This window comes from Eptesicus fuscus, chromosome 9 (genome assembly GCF_027574615.1).
Source record: "Eptesicus fuscus isolate TK198812 chromosome 9, DD_ASM_mEF_20220401, whole genome shotgun sequence".
In the NCBI taxonomy this organism is placed as follows: Eukaryota; Metazoa; Chordata; class Mammalia; order Chiroptera; family Vespertilionidae; genus Eptesicus; species Eptesicus fuscus.
The window spans coordinates 44,805,980-44,818,561 of NC_072481.1; the positions used below are offsets into that span (position 1 = coordinate 44,805,980).

Genomic DNA, 12,582 nt, shown 5'->3' on the forward strand with positions numbered 1-12,582 from the left:
TGGTTTTTACCAGAGGGGCAGGGTTTGTGAGAGGGAGTGAGGCTATGAGGTGGAAATTGAAGCCTGTGTATAATTTAGAGAGTGCTTTAGACAACTTGGGAGATAATCTGTGGTCTGAGATGAGGGCTAAGGCTACAGACATGGGGCCCACCTCCCTTTCTGGCAGTGTTTCTTTTGCGCAGTCTGGGGGACCTCAAGGCATTCTGTGGAGACAACGAGACTCTCCCGTTAGATACATTTTTAGGGCACAACATCTGACTTGCTGGTCTGCTCTTGAAGATGCATGTGCACATGGACCAGTCAAGACCTTGAGAATTCTTATAGCTAAGAAGTGTGGTTTAATGTAGCATATTTCAAACTTCACTCACCACAAATCTGTCCTCAGAACAGACCTGGGGAAATGTTAACTTAGTAGTTGTGGGGAGAAAGAATATGAGATCAGCATATGAGTTCAAGGGAGCGCTGTCTACTTTTTTGGGAAGAAAGTTGAAATAGGTTTTTTTCTTGTGTACATTTTTTTTAAATTTCAGCAGGGGCATGGGTAGGGATGTCCAACACGTAAGGGTTAGGGGAGTGAGGGTCTTCCCTTTATGAAGATGGTGTAGACCACACTCACTTCATATAGAGCTCCGATTATTAGGGAGACAGGTTGCTGGGCGTGAATTCCGAATCTACCATGTCTCCTGGGGGACACAGGGAAATACCGAACCTCTTACTGCTTACTTTCTCAACCATGAAATGTGGGTAGTAACAGTAATGACTACAAGGGCTCTTCTAAGGGTTAAATGCGATGATGCTTGTGTAATGCTGAGGTTAGTACCTGGTTCAAAGTAACAACTTAATAAATTTTGACTATTATTATATTGCTGGTTAAATGATGCCAAGGAATTAATAAGCAGGAAAATATTAGAGCCCTTTATTCAGAACAGTATCTAGAAACTTCTAATAGCCAAGTTATTCTTTTCATGGGACCTCTTCCAGCTTGAGATAAGTCATATTTTTAGAAGCTGATGGGGTCATAGTGTCCCACATGAGGAAATGCTGGGCTCCGTGATACGCAGAGAGGACAGCACTGTGTGGTCCTGCAGTACTGCTGTGGATGTCAAGTACGTTCACCTCAATCAGTAATCACCATTAGACCCGGTGGCTGAATCAAGTCTTCCTGGATAATCTTTCTAATTGTTTCTTTAAAAGATGCCTTTCCTGTAAAATAATTTGAATTTACTTATGACTTAATTTGGGTTCTGTTTAAGGTGTTGGCGCTCTTATTGATTATGCCAGGTTCTTTTTGCTTACTAGGAAGTCGAAGCAAGAGATAGGATGTCTGGTTTTCTAGCTACTCCATAAACAAAGTTGCATACCACCTGTCCTTCCCATCCATCCATCCATCCATCCATCCATCCATCATTTATTCATCCATCCACCTATCCATTCAATAAACATTTATTGATCATCCAGCTTTAGCCAAATACTACTAACCACTTCCAATTTACAAGGCACCATCACAAAGCCCCAAAATGTTGTTTGAATATAGTACGAGCCTCTGAATGTTATTTATGAAAAGCAAAGGGACTTTGATCTATCTTAACTTTCTTACCCTCCTCATTTACAGGACTCTGCAAGAGTAATATTGGAGATTAGACTAAGTTTAATATCTGGAATATCCACTCTGTAGACAGAGATACACAAAGAAGGGCTAATTACAAAATGATTAATAATACTCAGTGATGGTGCTGGCCCTAATTTGACCTCTACATAAGAATAGTCCCTAGACTTGTCCCAGGGGCCATCTTTAACAACATTGGAGTGTGATAATAAATGAGCCTCCTAAGGAATTTTTCTTTTTGGTTCAAATGGCTGTCTCTAAAGAGTGCTCCATGGGGAAGCAATCTTCATAATACAGATTTCTTGTAGATAAAACTTTGGCAGACCCATTTTCAGCCCTGGCATTCAACCTCGTAAAATTACTATCAGCTAATGGATATTTAGGACACATAAAGCTGGGAAGGCAATCAAATTGGTTCCAGGCCTAGTATGTGTATCAAATGAGGCCTATGAATACCAAGACCAATCAGGCCAGCCTTCTCAAGGAACTCTGTTCAGAATAAGGAGCAGAAAGTTCTTAAGTACTGATCTGTTATTATTCTCTAGTATTAATCACAATTAATGCAAATGACTAGCTCTTGCCACTACTATAATTATTTTGTTTATGGGGATCTTATATGTACCAGGGAAAATTCATTTTCTAAATGCTAGATCTCCAGTAAACAAAGTCATTCACTCAACAGACATTATTGTGTTAATTCTATGCCAGATATTTTGGTAGTCCTACCAGTACAGAGGTGAATGAGGCATGGCTTCTGACCTTAAGGAAACTGTAAAACAGTACAGGGTTTTAACTTGAGTGGCAGATCTAACCCATTGGTACCTGGAGGGTTGTGTTGGGATGAATTCTGAGGCTTCACCTGGACTTAGTGATTGATTAGCAAAAATTTTCATGAGGATAGGAGAGGGGATCATGGCAGATGTACCAACTGTTTCTGTGTCAGGTCTTCTGGGAGACAGAATTGCAGTAGCAACTCAGTATGTTGGCTACTACAGTAGAAGATTGTAGGGGTTGCTCTGGGAACACCTAATTCTACCTATGGGGCAGAGAATGGCTTTACGGGCAGGTGAAATTTGGAGCTGAGACTTGAAAAACGAATAGGAGTTCGCCCGATGAAGAAACAGGAAAAGGGCTCTCTAGGCAAAGGAGGTGAAGTTAAAACATGGAGGCAAGGGATAGGAGGATGTGCTGGGGAAAGGCCAATTGTTCTTTGTAACAGGGAGAATGAACAGCTTTGCAAAGACCAGATCACACAGGGTAGTTTGGATGTCAAAGCCCAGGAGGCTGAGATAGCACCAAGGAATACCCATTCCTTGATAAATATTAATCTGGAAGGAAGGCTCTAGTGGCGTCCTTTAGAGCCTGTTCTGTTAAACTTTTATGGCACTTGATTAGACAAGGATGACATACATGCTGATAAAATTAGTAGAGGATGCCACGTTTGGAAGGTTTGTGAATATGTGGATGACTTAACCTGAAATCAGGTGTCTCAGTCAGCTTGCATGCCCCTAACTGGAGGTTACTTAGTAGTGAAAGCTGTAAAATTCTGTACTTTGATTCAAACAACCAATTGTACAAGAAGAGGATGGAGGAATGGTTGGCCTGGCAATGACATAGGTTAAAAGGGTCAGATTTGTGTTGCAGGCTTCACTAGTCCACCCTATGATATGGCCACACTGAGGAAATAGTAACGATGGGAGTAGACTGTTCAGAACAAAGCGTGGTCGTCCTGTCCTCCTCTATCATGTTCGCACCACAGAAGGAGTGTTCATTGTGTAAAGAGTTTAAAGATAAAAATCAGCTGGCATGTGTCCAGGGGAAAACAGTCAGCAAGGGGCGGTGGTTTGTTTGAAGACTTTGCTGGAAAGAGAAAACTCAACAACTGTCCTAAAAGACGTTGAAGATTATCGGTGGCATAAGAATTAGGTTTATGTTTTATGGAAATGATGAAAACTGCGTAGACATTTCTGGAAAGCAAATTTCTGCTCAGTTTCTGGGTAGAACCTCCGATGAGAAGATCTCCAAAGTGGAAAGGACAAATGCAGGGCTGGGCCAAAGCAGATTTACAGTCGTTCACATGAAAAATAATCCAACCATTAAATATTAACACAAGAATAAACTCCATGTTTTGAGTACTCACAATTGTAAGCCTACTTTTGCCCACTGCTGTAGTATGTTTTCTCTTCCTGAAGTGATGATGCAGAGAATGGGTTAACCCTACCTGGAGATATTGTAGAAGGGATTTTTATATAAGACTAGAGGCCCAGTGCACGAATTTGTGCACAGGTGGGGTCCAGCCGGCCCAGCCCCAATCGTGGCAGATCAGGGCTAGGCCTGCCAGGGGGAGGGGCTGCAGAAGGTTGGCTGTCTGGCCCTGCCCCCTATTGGGTGGGGGGGTGGTCAGGGGTGGGGCTGGCCAGGGAGTGGAGCCACAGGGGTTGGCTGGTTGCCCCACTCTTAATCGAGGTAGGGGAGGCCAATCGGGGGCAGGGCTGGCTGGGGGGAGGGGCCGTGGGAGGCCCCTGATCAGGGTCAGGGGGCCGATCGGGCGTGGGGCCAGCCAGGGGGAGGACCATTGGCCAATGTGGTGGTGGGGGCCCATCAGGGGTGGGGCCAGCTGAGGGCAGGGCTGCAGGAGGTTGGCCAGCAGGCCCCGCCCCTGATTGGCCAGTTTGTAGGCCACAGTGTGCATCATAGCAACCAGTCGTTCTGTCTTTCCGGTCGTTAGGGTGTTCTGGTCACTGACTTTTTATATATATATATATAGATAGATAGATAGATAGATAGATAGATAGATAGATAGATAGGCATTGGGTTCAGAGGCCCTTTCAACTCCAAGATTTTTTAATTCTACAGAGAAAAAAACTTATCCCAACACTGTACTGTCTTTGCTGAAGCCAGAAAATGAACATCTATAAATCTATAAAAATGAACATCTGTACACCTGTGTTGAGTCTCTTGATGGAGTTGACTTCCTGTTGGAGCAGATCACTTGACCTGCTGTGATGACAGTGGACACTTTCTGCCCCTCACCTGGCCCTTCTCTGTTCCATTCTTAGAAACCCCATTCTGTTTAAGAGAGAAATCTCCTCCTTCCTTGGCTTTCTGGGCCACTCATGTCAAAACCCCCCCCACAAAACATTTGCCTAGAAAAGAAGGCACCTTCCTATAAAAAATGTCTACAGCCCCAGTGAGGGCAAGACACAAAAAGTCCCATTTCCTAGCTCTGTGCTTTTGCTCAAACCTGCGTGATGACTGTGAAATGAGCTGGCCTCCGGGAAGAGGCCAGACAACCCAAGGGAGGCCTTTGCTGATTGGCATTCTCTGCTGTTTGCAGCTCTACCTAACCCGTGCTGTCTCTGCCGCCAACACCCGTCAGATGTTCTGCCAGCTTCAGATCTGAGGCTGATTCTCGTGCCAGGTTCATCTGGTTTCTGCTGAATAAATGAGGTTCCCACCATCACGATACTCCTGACCCCTCCTCTAGGAGAAACCTCTGTCCCAGCACTGTGGATGAGAGGGAAGTCCCTGCCACAGCTCTCAGAGGAGGTGAGAGGAGGAAGCCGAAAATGAGGGCGTTGTGCTCCCATCCAGTTCCTGCTCCCAGTTTCTTCCTAAACCCGCCTGTTAATCACCTGTTTATGTTGCCAAGAATGCCTGACTGGCTAATGATAGCAGCGGGGAAGCAGTGAAAGGAACATCACAGGTTTTGCTCAGGCTGGGTAATCCCTTCCTGAGTTACAGGCGTTTCAGTGGCTTTGGTGCAGACAGAGTGGCTGGCCTCATGCTTTGCACGCTAATGGCCAGCGGCCCCCAGAAGGCAGCTGGACTCCCTGTACCCTTGGGCTGTCCCCTGTCTGGTGGTTCCCACGTGGAGGGTGGTGCCGCTGGGCTTGGTGCCCTCTGCCGCTCACCCTTCCCAGTTCTCATTCCTGAGTCACACCTCTGGATGGGATGTGAGGGACACCTGGTGCCACAGTCCTGGGGTGTCACAGCTGAAAGGAAACTCAGGGGTCACTGCGCCCACCTTCTTCACTTTGGCCACGAGGAAACGGAGGACCAGAGAGGTGACAAAGCTGCTCAAGGTTGCACAGCTAATTAGTGACAGGTTCTGAAACCTTGGCCTCTTGACTCACATTCCAGGGATCTTCTCCCCTGCCCTTTATTTTAACATTAATAACTTTTTTACTGTTTCAATTTTATACATACATTATTATATCTTCCCAGTTTGTTGAGGTATAAGTGACATACATCACCGTATACATTTAAGTTGTACAGCATAATGGTTAGGAAATAATTACTGCAGTAAGTTAACAGCCATCACTTCATATAGATAAAAGCAAAAACAAACAAAAATATTATTTTTCTTGTGATGAGAACTTTTTGAATTTACTCTCCGAACAACTTCCCTGTGTATTTCACACAGCGGTGTTAACGGTCGTCACCATGTTGTACATTGCATCCCAAGTTCTCATTTATCCTAAAACTGGAAGTTTGTACCTTTTGACCACCTTCCTCCAATTCCCCTTCTCCTCACCCCCACCTCCGGTAACCACAACTCTGATCTCCTTTTCTATGAGTTTGGTGTGTTTTTTTCTCTTGAACGATTCCATGTATAAGTGGATTATACAGTAGTTGTCTTTCTCTGTATGACTCACTTCACTTAACATAATCCCCTCAAGGTCCATTTATGTTACTACAAATAGCAGGATTTCCTTTTTTAATGGCTGAATAATATTCCAGTGTGTGTGTGTGTGTGTGTGTGTGTGTGTGTGTGTGTGTGTGATATTTTCTTTATTCATCCATCATTGGGTACTCATGTTTTTCCCATGTCTTGGGTATTGTAAATAATGCTCTTATGAACATGGAGGTGCAGATATCTTTTTGAGTTAGTTTTTTAGTTTCCTTTGAATATATTCCCAGAAGTGGAATTATTGGATTATGTGGTAGCTGTTTTTTTAAAATTTTTTTAGGATCCTCCATACTGTTTTCCATAGTGGCTGTATCAACATACAGTCCTACCAATAAGTGTGGGAGGGTTCCCTTTTCTCCACATCCTAGTCAGCATGTGCTATCTCTTGTCTTTTTTTTTTTTTTTTTTTATAATGGCCGTTCTAATGGGCATGAGGCAATATCTCACTGTGGTTTTTTTTCTTTTTGTTTTAAAAAATATATTTTATTGATTTTTTACAGAGAGGAAGAGAGAGGGATAGAGAGTTAGAAACATCGATGAGAGAGAAACATCGATCAGCTGCCTCCTGCACACCTCCTACTGGGGATGTGCCTATGTGCCTGCAACCAAGGTACATGCCCTTGACCTGAATCGAACCTGGGACCTTTCAGTCCAAAAGCTGACGCTCTGTCCACTGAGCCAAACCGGCTAGGGCTCATTGTGGTTTTGACTTGCATTTTCCTGATGATTAGTGATATTGACCATCTTTTCATATACCTGTTGGCCATTCACATACCTTCTTTGAAAAAAAATGTCTATTCAGCTCTTTTGTCTATTTTTAATTAGATTATTTGCTTTTTGCCTATTGAATTGTATGAATTCTTTAGACATTTTGGATATTTAACCCTTTACTGATATACGGTTTGCATTTCCCCCCATTCCTTAGGTTGTCCTTTCACTTTGTTGATGGTTTCTTTTGTTGTGCAGAAGCTTTTTAGTTTGATGGATTCCCACTTGCTTGTTTTTTTAGTCTTGTTGCTTATGCTTTAGGTGTCGTAGCCAAAAAACCATTGCCAAGACCCATGTCCAGGAGCTCTCCCCTGTGCTTTCTCCTAGGAGTTTTGTAGTTGCAGGTCTTACATGAAGCCTCTGTGCATTTTGACTTAATGTTTGTGAGGGGTGTACTAGTCATACTGGGGGCTAGTTTCATCCTCTGACATGTGAACATCCAGTTATGCCAGCACCATTTGTTGAAGGGACTGTTTCTTAAGTACTCTTGGTTCCTTGTCAAGCATTAGTTGACTGTGTATGCTTGGGTTTATTTCTAATCTGTATCCTCTCTTGGTTTAAAGCTGTGACCCTTTGAAAGGGGCTTATTTATTTATTAGAGATTCAGCAAATATTTATTGGACTGTGACAGAGACGGACAAAATCTGTCTCCACAAGGAACTTGTAGTTCAGGGGAGAAGCCAGGCACTCACACAAAGTTTTGCTCTTTGGAAAGTGCTGGCAAATAGAGGTAAGAACAGGATGCTATGAGAACATAGAGGGGGAAGTGCTTGACTGTGTGTGTGTGTGTTTTGGATGGGGGAGACAGAAGGAAAAGGCACCAAGGTAATCTGGGGAGATAATATAGCATGGTAATGACCAGTAGTTGGGCTCTGGAGCCAGACCACATGCACTTGAATCCAAACTCTGGCTCTGACCCACTGAGTAACCTTGGGCAAGTTGCTTAATCTTTTTTTGCCTGAGTTTTCTACTCTGGAAAGTGGTAAAACTAATAGTATTTATTTCCTGTGGTTATTGCAGGAGTTTGGTGAGTTAATACTTAGGAAGGCCTTTAAAAGTATACCAGAAAAGCCATTTAGCTCAGTGAATAGAGTGTTGGCCCACAGACTGTCTAGTCAAAGGTGCGTGCCTAGGTTGCAGGAGATTCCTGGCCCTGGTCAGGGCGTGTGCAAGAGGCAACCAATCAATGTTTCTCTCTCTGTTTCTCCCCCTCCCTTCTACTCTCTCTAAAAATCAATGGAAAAATATCCTCAGGTGAGGATTAACAAACAAACCTAAAATGTACCAGAACAGAGTAAAACTCATATTTTAGCTATTATCTTATATAATAAAAGGCTAATATGCAAATAGACCGAACGGAGGAACAACCGGAACAACTAAACAACCAGTCACTATGACATGTGCTGACCACCAGGGGGAGTGTGTGGAACATGGTGGGTGTAGGCCACAGCGGGATGGTGGAGCAGGTGAGCGGGGGTGCCAGACCAAGGGGCAGGGCACTGGTCGCTGTCATCGGGGTGAGCCTCTGGTGGTTACTGAAAATTCTTTGCTCCTGTGTGCCACAGTCCCGCCTGGTGCTCGCACCTGCTGCTGGCACTGGAGCCGCTGCTTGCACCCACTGCCAGTGCCCGGCTCCGGCCCTGATCGCTTGGTGCTGTAGGCGGGTGTAAGCAGCAGCTGCTGGCCCCAATCGCCCCTCAGGGCTTCTCCACCTCTCCCTGCTCCTTGGGGGAGATTGGGGCCGGCAGCCGCCTCTCACACCCGCTGCCGGTGTCAGAGTTGCCACTCGCACCCACTGCCGGTGCCTGGTGCTGGTCCTGATCGCTCGGTGCTATCAGTGGGTACGAGTGGCAGCTGCCAGCCGTGATTGCCCCTGAGGGCTTCTTCACCTGCCCCTGCTCCTGAGGGGTGATCGGGGCAGCAACTGCTGCTTGAACGGGCTGCTGGCGCTGGCCCCAATTGCTTCGTGCCTTCAGTGGGTGCGAGCGGAGGCCAGCGCTGTCAGCACGTGGGAGCGGTGGCAGTGGGAGCAGCAGTGGTGGGAGCAGGGCTGCTGGCAGACAGGGGACTGGAGGCTGCGGAAGGGGCCAGGCAGGGGCGTGGAGGATGGGCCGAGACCCACCCCTGTGCCTACCGCAACTTCATGGCCCAAGTTCCTTTCAAGGTGCATGAATTCTTTCACTGGGCCCCTAGTTACTAATAAAAAGCTGTGTTCAAATAGTATGCTGAAGAATGGGACAGACCCCGTGTTCCCATGGTGACCAAAGATCCAGAAACAGTAGCATAGTTGCTGATGTGAGATGCTGGTTGTAGTTGGGGCTCCTCAGAGGGGAACCAGGTATGTGGGCTGGAAGTGCCAGGTACCCTGTGGAAGCAGCAGACAAGAAGGGATTTGGAGAAGAAGGAATTCTGAAGGCTGGCATTTACCCCTTCACGGTTTTGTCTAAGTTGAGGCCACAGAGGGGCGAGCATCATTCATTTGACAAACAGGGTATTGGCAGTATCTGGGTCTTTGGATCCAGACATGGTTCTGGGCATGGCCCTTGCTTTGAAGGAGCTTCCTTTCAAAGGGGGAGACAAATATGCCTGCAGATGCTGTGCCCTGGAGAGGCACTGCCCAGGGCAATGGGGGAAAAGGAGAGAGAGCAGCATCTGGTCCCAGTTCCCGCTCCTTGTCTCTCCTTAGCATCTCCAACCTATTTGTTTGCTGCCTGCGGCATTTTCTTTCCTGGAATAGACGTTCAGAGATGCCTGTGTATGTAGAATCGATGCAACAGAATAGACTTGACTCTTCTGGGTGTGACTCCTCCTTTGTGTTAGAAAGCACATCTCTTCATGGGATGCATTCTCTTGGAAAATAGGGTGGTTGAGGTGGATGGGTTCTGAGGTTCCTTCTAGCTTTGGAATTCTACTTCTTGTGCCTGGGAGTTACGGATTTCACACAAATTGTTTTCACTGCTTACAGGGAATCTGGGAAGGTCTATGACATTAATTTATAATTCTGCTGAGAAAGGGTTTGACAAGAATGAGTCAGTCACACAGCTGTAGAGTAAACCTAGCTGACTACCCAGTTTCCATTCTTCAGTTCATGGCACTCATAAACTTGTGTGTGTGTGTGTGTGTGTGTGTGTGTGTGTGTGTCTGTCTGCATCTGGGTCTTCTGCAGGATGGTGAAGGCCAACAGCTATACCGTTTTCCCTTCGATTTAGAGAAGGAAACTATTTTCTTCTTAGGGCTTGTATTTTTCTCTTCTCCAAAAGAGACTTTTCTTTTAAAAACTAGGGAAAAAATGCCACATATGCAACCACTCACTTTCACACGGGCACAGATCCAGCCGGGATGTGGAGCCCTGGGCTACCCCTTGGCCCTGGTGCATCCCCACCAGGGAGGTGGGATGGGAGCTGGGGGTGAAGTTTGAGCAAATTGGAGTTACTGCAGTTACCTGGATATATGATGTTTTTTGCTCTGTATAAAGAAGGATGGAATGAACTTTACCCTAACATACTCCCTCCTCCTCCCAAATGAATTTCATGTTTGTTCCAGGGACTAGACTGACAGCACAGAAGACTGAGGCCTTCTGTCTCCACCTGGGCAGGTGGCAGCGGCCCAGTGGGTGGTTTGGAGCCTGTCTCTGGAGAGTGGGCACAGACCGCCTCTGAGGGAGAGAGGAGGTTGCCGGAGGCCCCGTGAGGAGCTCGCCTTCCTTTTGTTTCCTGTTTGTTCGGAGGCGGGAGCACAGTGTGGGTGGGTGGCAGGCTGCGCCTCTCCACTCTGAGGTGCTGTCCTTTCTCCCATGAAGACTGTATGGAGGGAGGAAGCGGAGAGGGTGGGACATGACAGCATCATGGCAGGGGGCCAAGGTTTTGTTGGAATACATAAGGTAATTTTTTTTAAACTTTGGTTATTTTAATCATTTTTATTGAGGTATAATTAACATAGATGAATTTTAAGGATTTAGTTCCTTAGTTTTAAAAATTGTGTCCATTTGTAAAACCATTACCTGAAGCAAGTGACAGAACATTGTCATCATTCCAGAAAGTTCCTCCGTGCCCCTTCCCAGTCAGTCCTATCCCTGTTCCTCCTCTGATTCTCCAACACAGAGGTGATCACTATATCTGACCTCTCTCACCGTAGGAGACTTTGGGTGTCTGTGGCTTTAACCCTGAAGGACTCTCGTTGGCTGATGTTAACAGCTAAGCAGAGGTCGTTATGTTAAAGGCACAGTCTACTGGTCAGAAAGCATAGTCTTCCTTTTATTCTTTTTTCATTACCTTTTACATCTTTACCTAGAAGATTCCATAGCTCTTCAGAGTGTTTGGTATCAACGAGTATCTGCAAATTAGAACTATAGGTGCTAAGATTAATGACAGGAAATAGGAAAAAAAAATCTGTCATTAAGATCGATGATCCTTCTACTAGTTTCTTTCCCATAGAAAAAAGCATTGTGATTAATCTCTGATAATATAATATGTATTGCTATGATTTTATAATATATAATTAACAACACTGTAATTATTAATTGAGACTAATTATTAATAATGCAATTTCAATTTTCATAGCCAGCATTTCAGTGCCTAATATGTAACAAGCATATGCTCAGCATTTGACATAGATTATTGATATCTAATAAAATAACCCTGCAGTTTATCAGTTTAAAAGAACAAACGTGTATTATCTCACACAGTTTCTGGTGACCAGGAATTGGTGAGTAGCTTCGCTTAGTGGTTGTGAGATTGTCTTCAAGCCGGTGGCTGGGTCTGCAGCCGGAAGGCTCGCCGGGGGCTGGAAGTCCCGCTTCCAGGCTCACTCAGTGACACCTGAGCACGTCTACAGGGCTGCTCACTGCTGGCTTCCCTGAGAGTGAGCGGTGAGAGGGTGAACGCCCCAAGGGGAAGCCCCAGCCTCCAATAACCCAATCTCGGAAGTGACATACGATCACTTCTGCCGCGTGCTATTGGTCATAGAGATCCACTCTGGTAAAATGGTGAAACAGGAGGAGACTACACAGGGGTGTGAAGACCAGGAGGTGGCCATCATTGGGTCCTTCTTGGAGGCTGCCTGTCCTAGGTATGATTAGCCCCATTTTACGGAGGAGAAATGGATGCTCAGAGTTTCAGTAAATCCCCAAAGTTGTGTCTATAGGAGGCGAGTAAGATGAACTTGACACTGATCTGGTTTATTGCACTGCCATGTGCTTTCCAGAGTGCCCAGTGCGGGGCGGCCTTGGTGGAGAATGAAGCGCGTGCACGCTCAGCCGTGGGTACCTGGCATGTGGTGATGATGCCTGTTTGATCTTAGAGACCCACCTTGATATAGTTAGGATGAAGAGCGTGGCATATACCAGAATTGCAAAATTCAATGTTATTTAAAATGTATTACGTGAGTTCAATCTAAAAGGCTTCTGCTTACACCTTCCTGTATTACTGTCGGTATTTCGAAGTTTGTTTTTTAAACAAATGTTCAGATATTGGGGTTGACCACTAGTATTCTCATTGCATGTGAATAAAACTACCCT

At 45.5% G+C, this 12,582-nt stretch overlaps 1 protein-coding gene across 1 annotated transcript in view; it reads left to right on the plus strand.

Moving 5' to 3' along the window:
• The window catches only part of ROR1 (receptor tyrosine kinase like orphan receptor 1), a 386,540-nt gene that overhangs the window by 104,305 nt on the left and 269,653 nt on the right, over positions 1 to 12,582 (plus strand). The window lies entirely within an intron of this gene.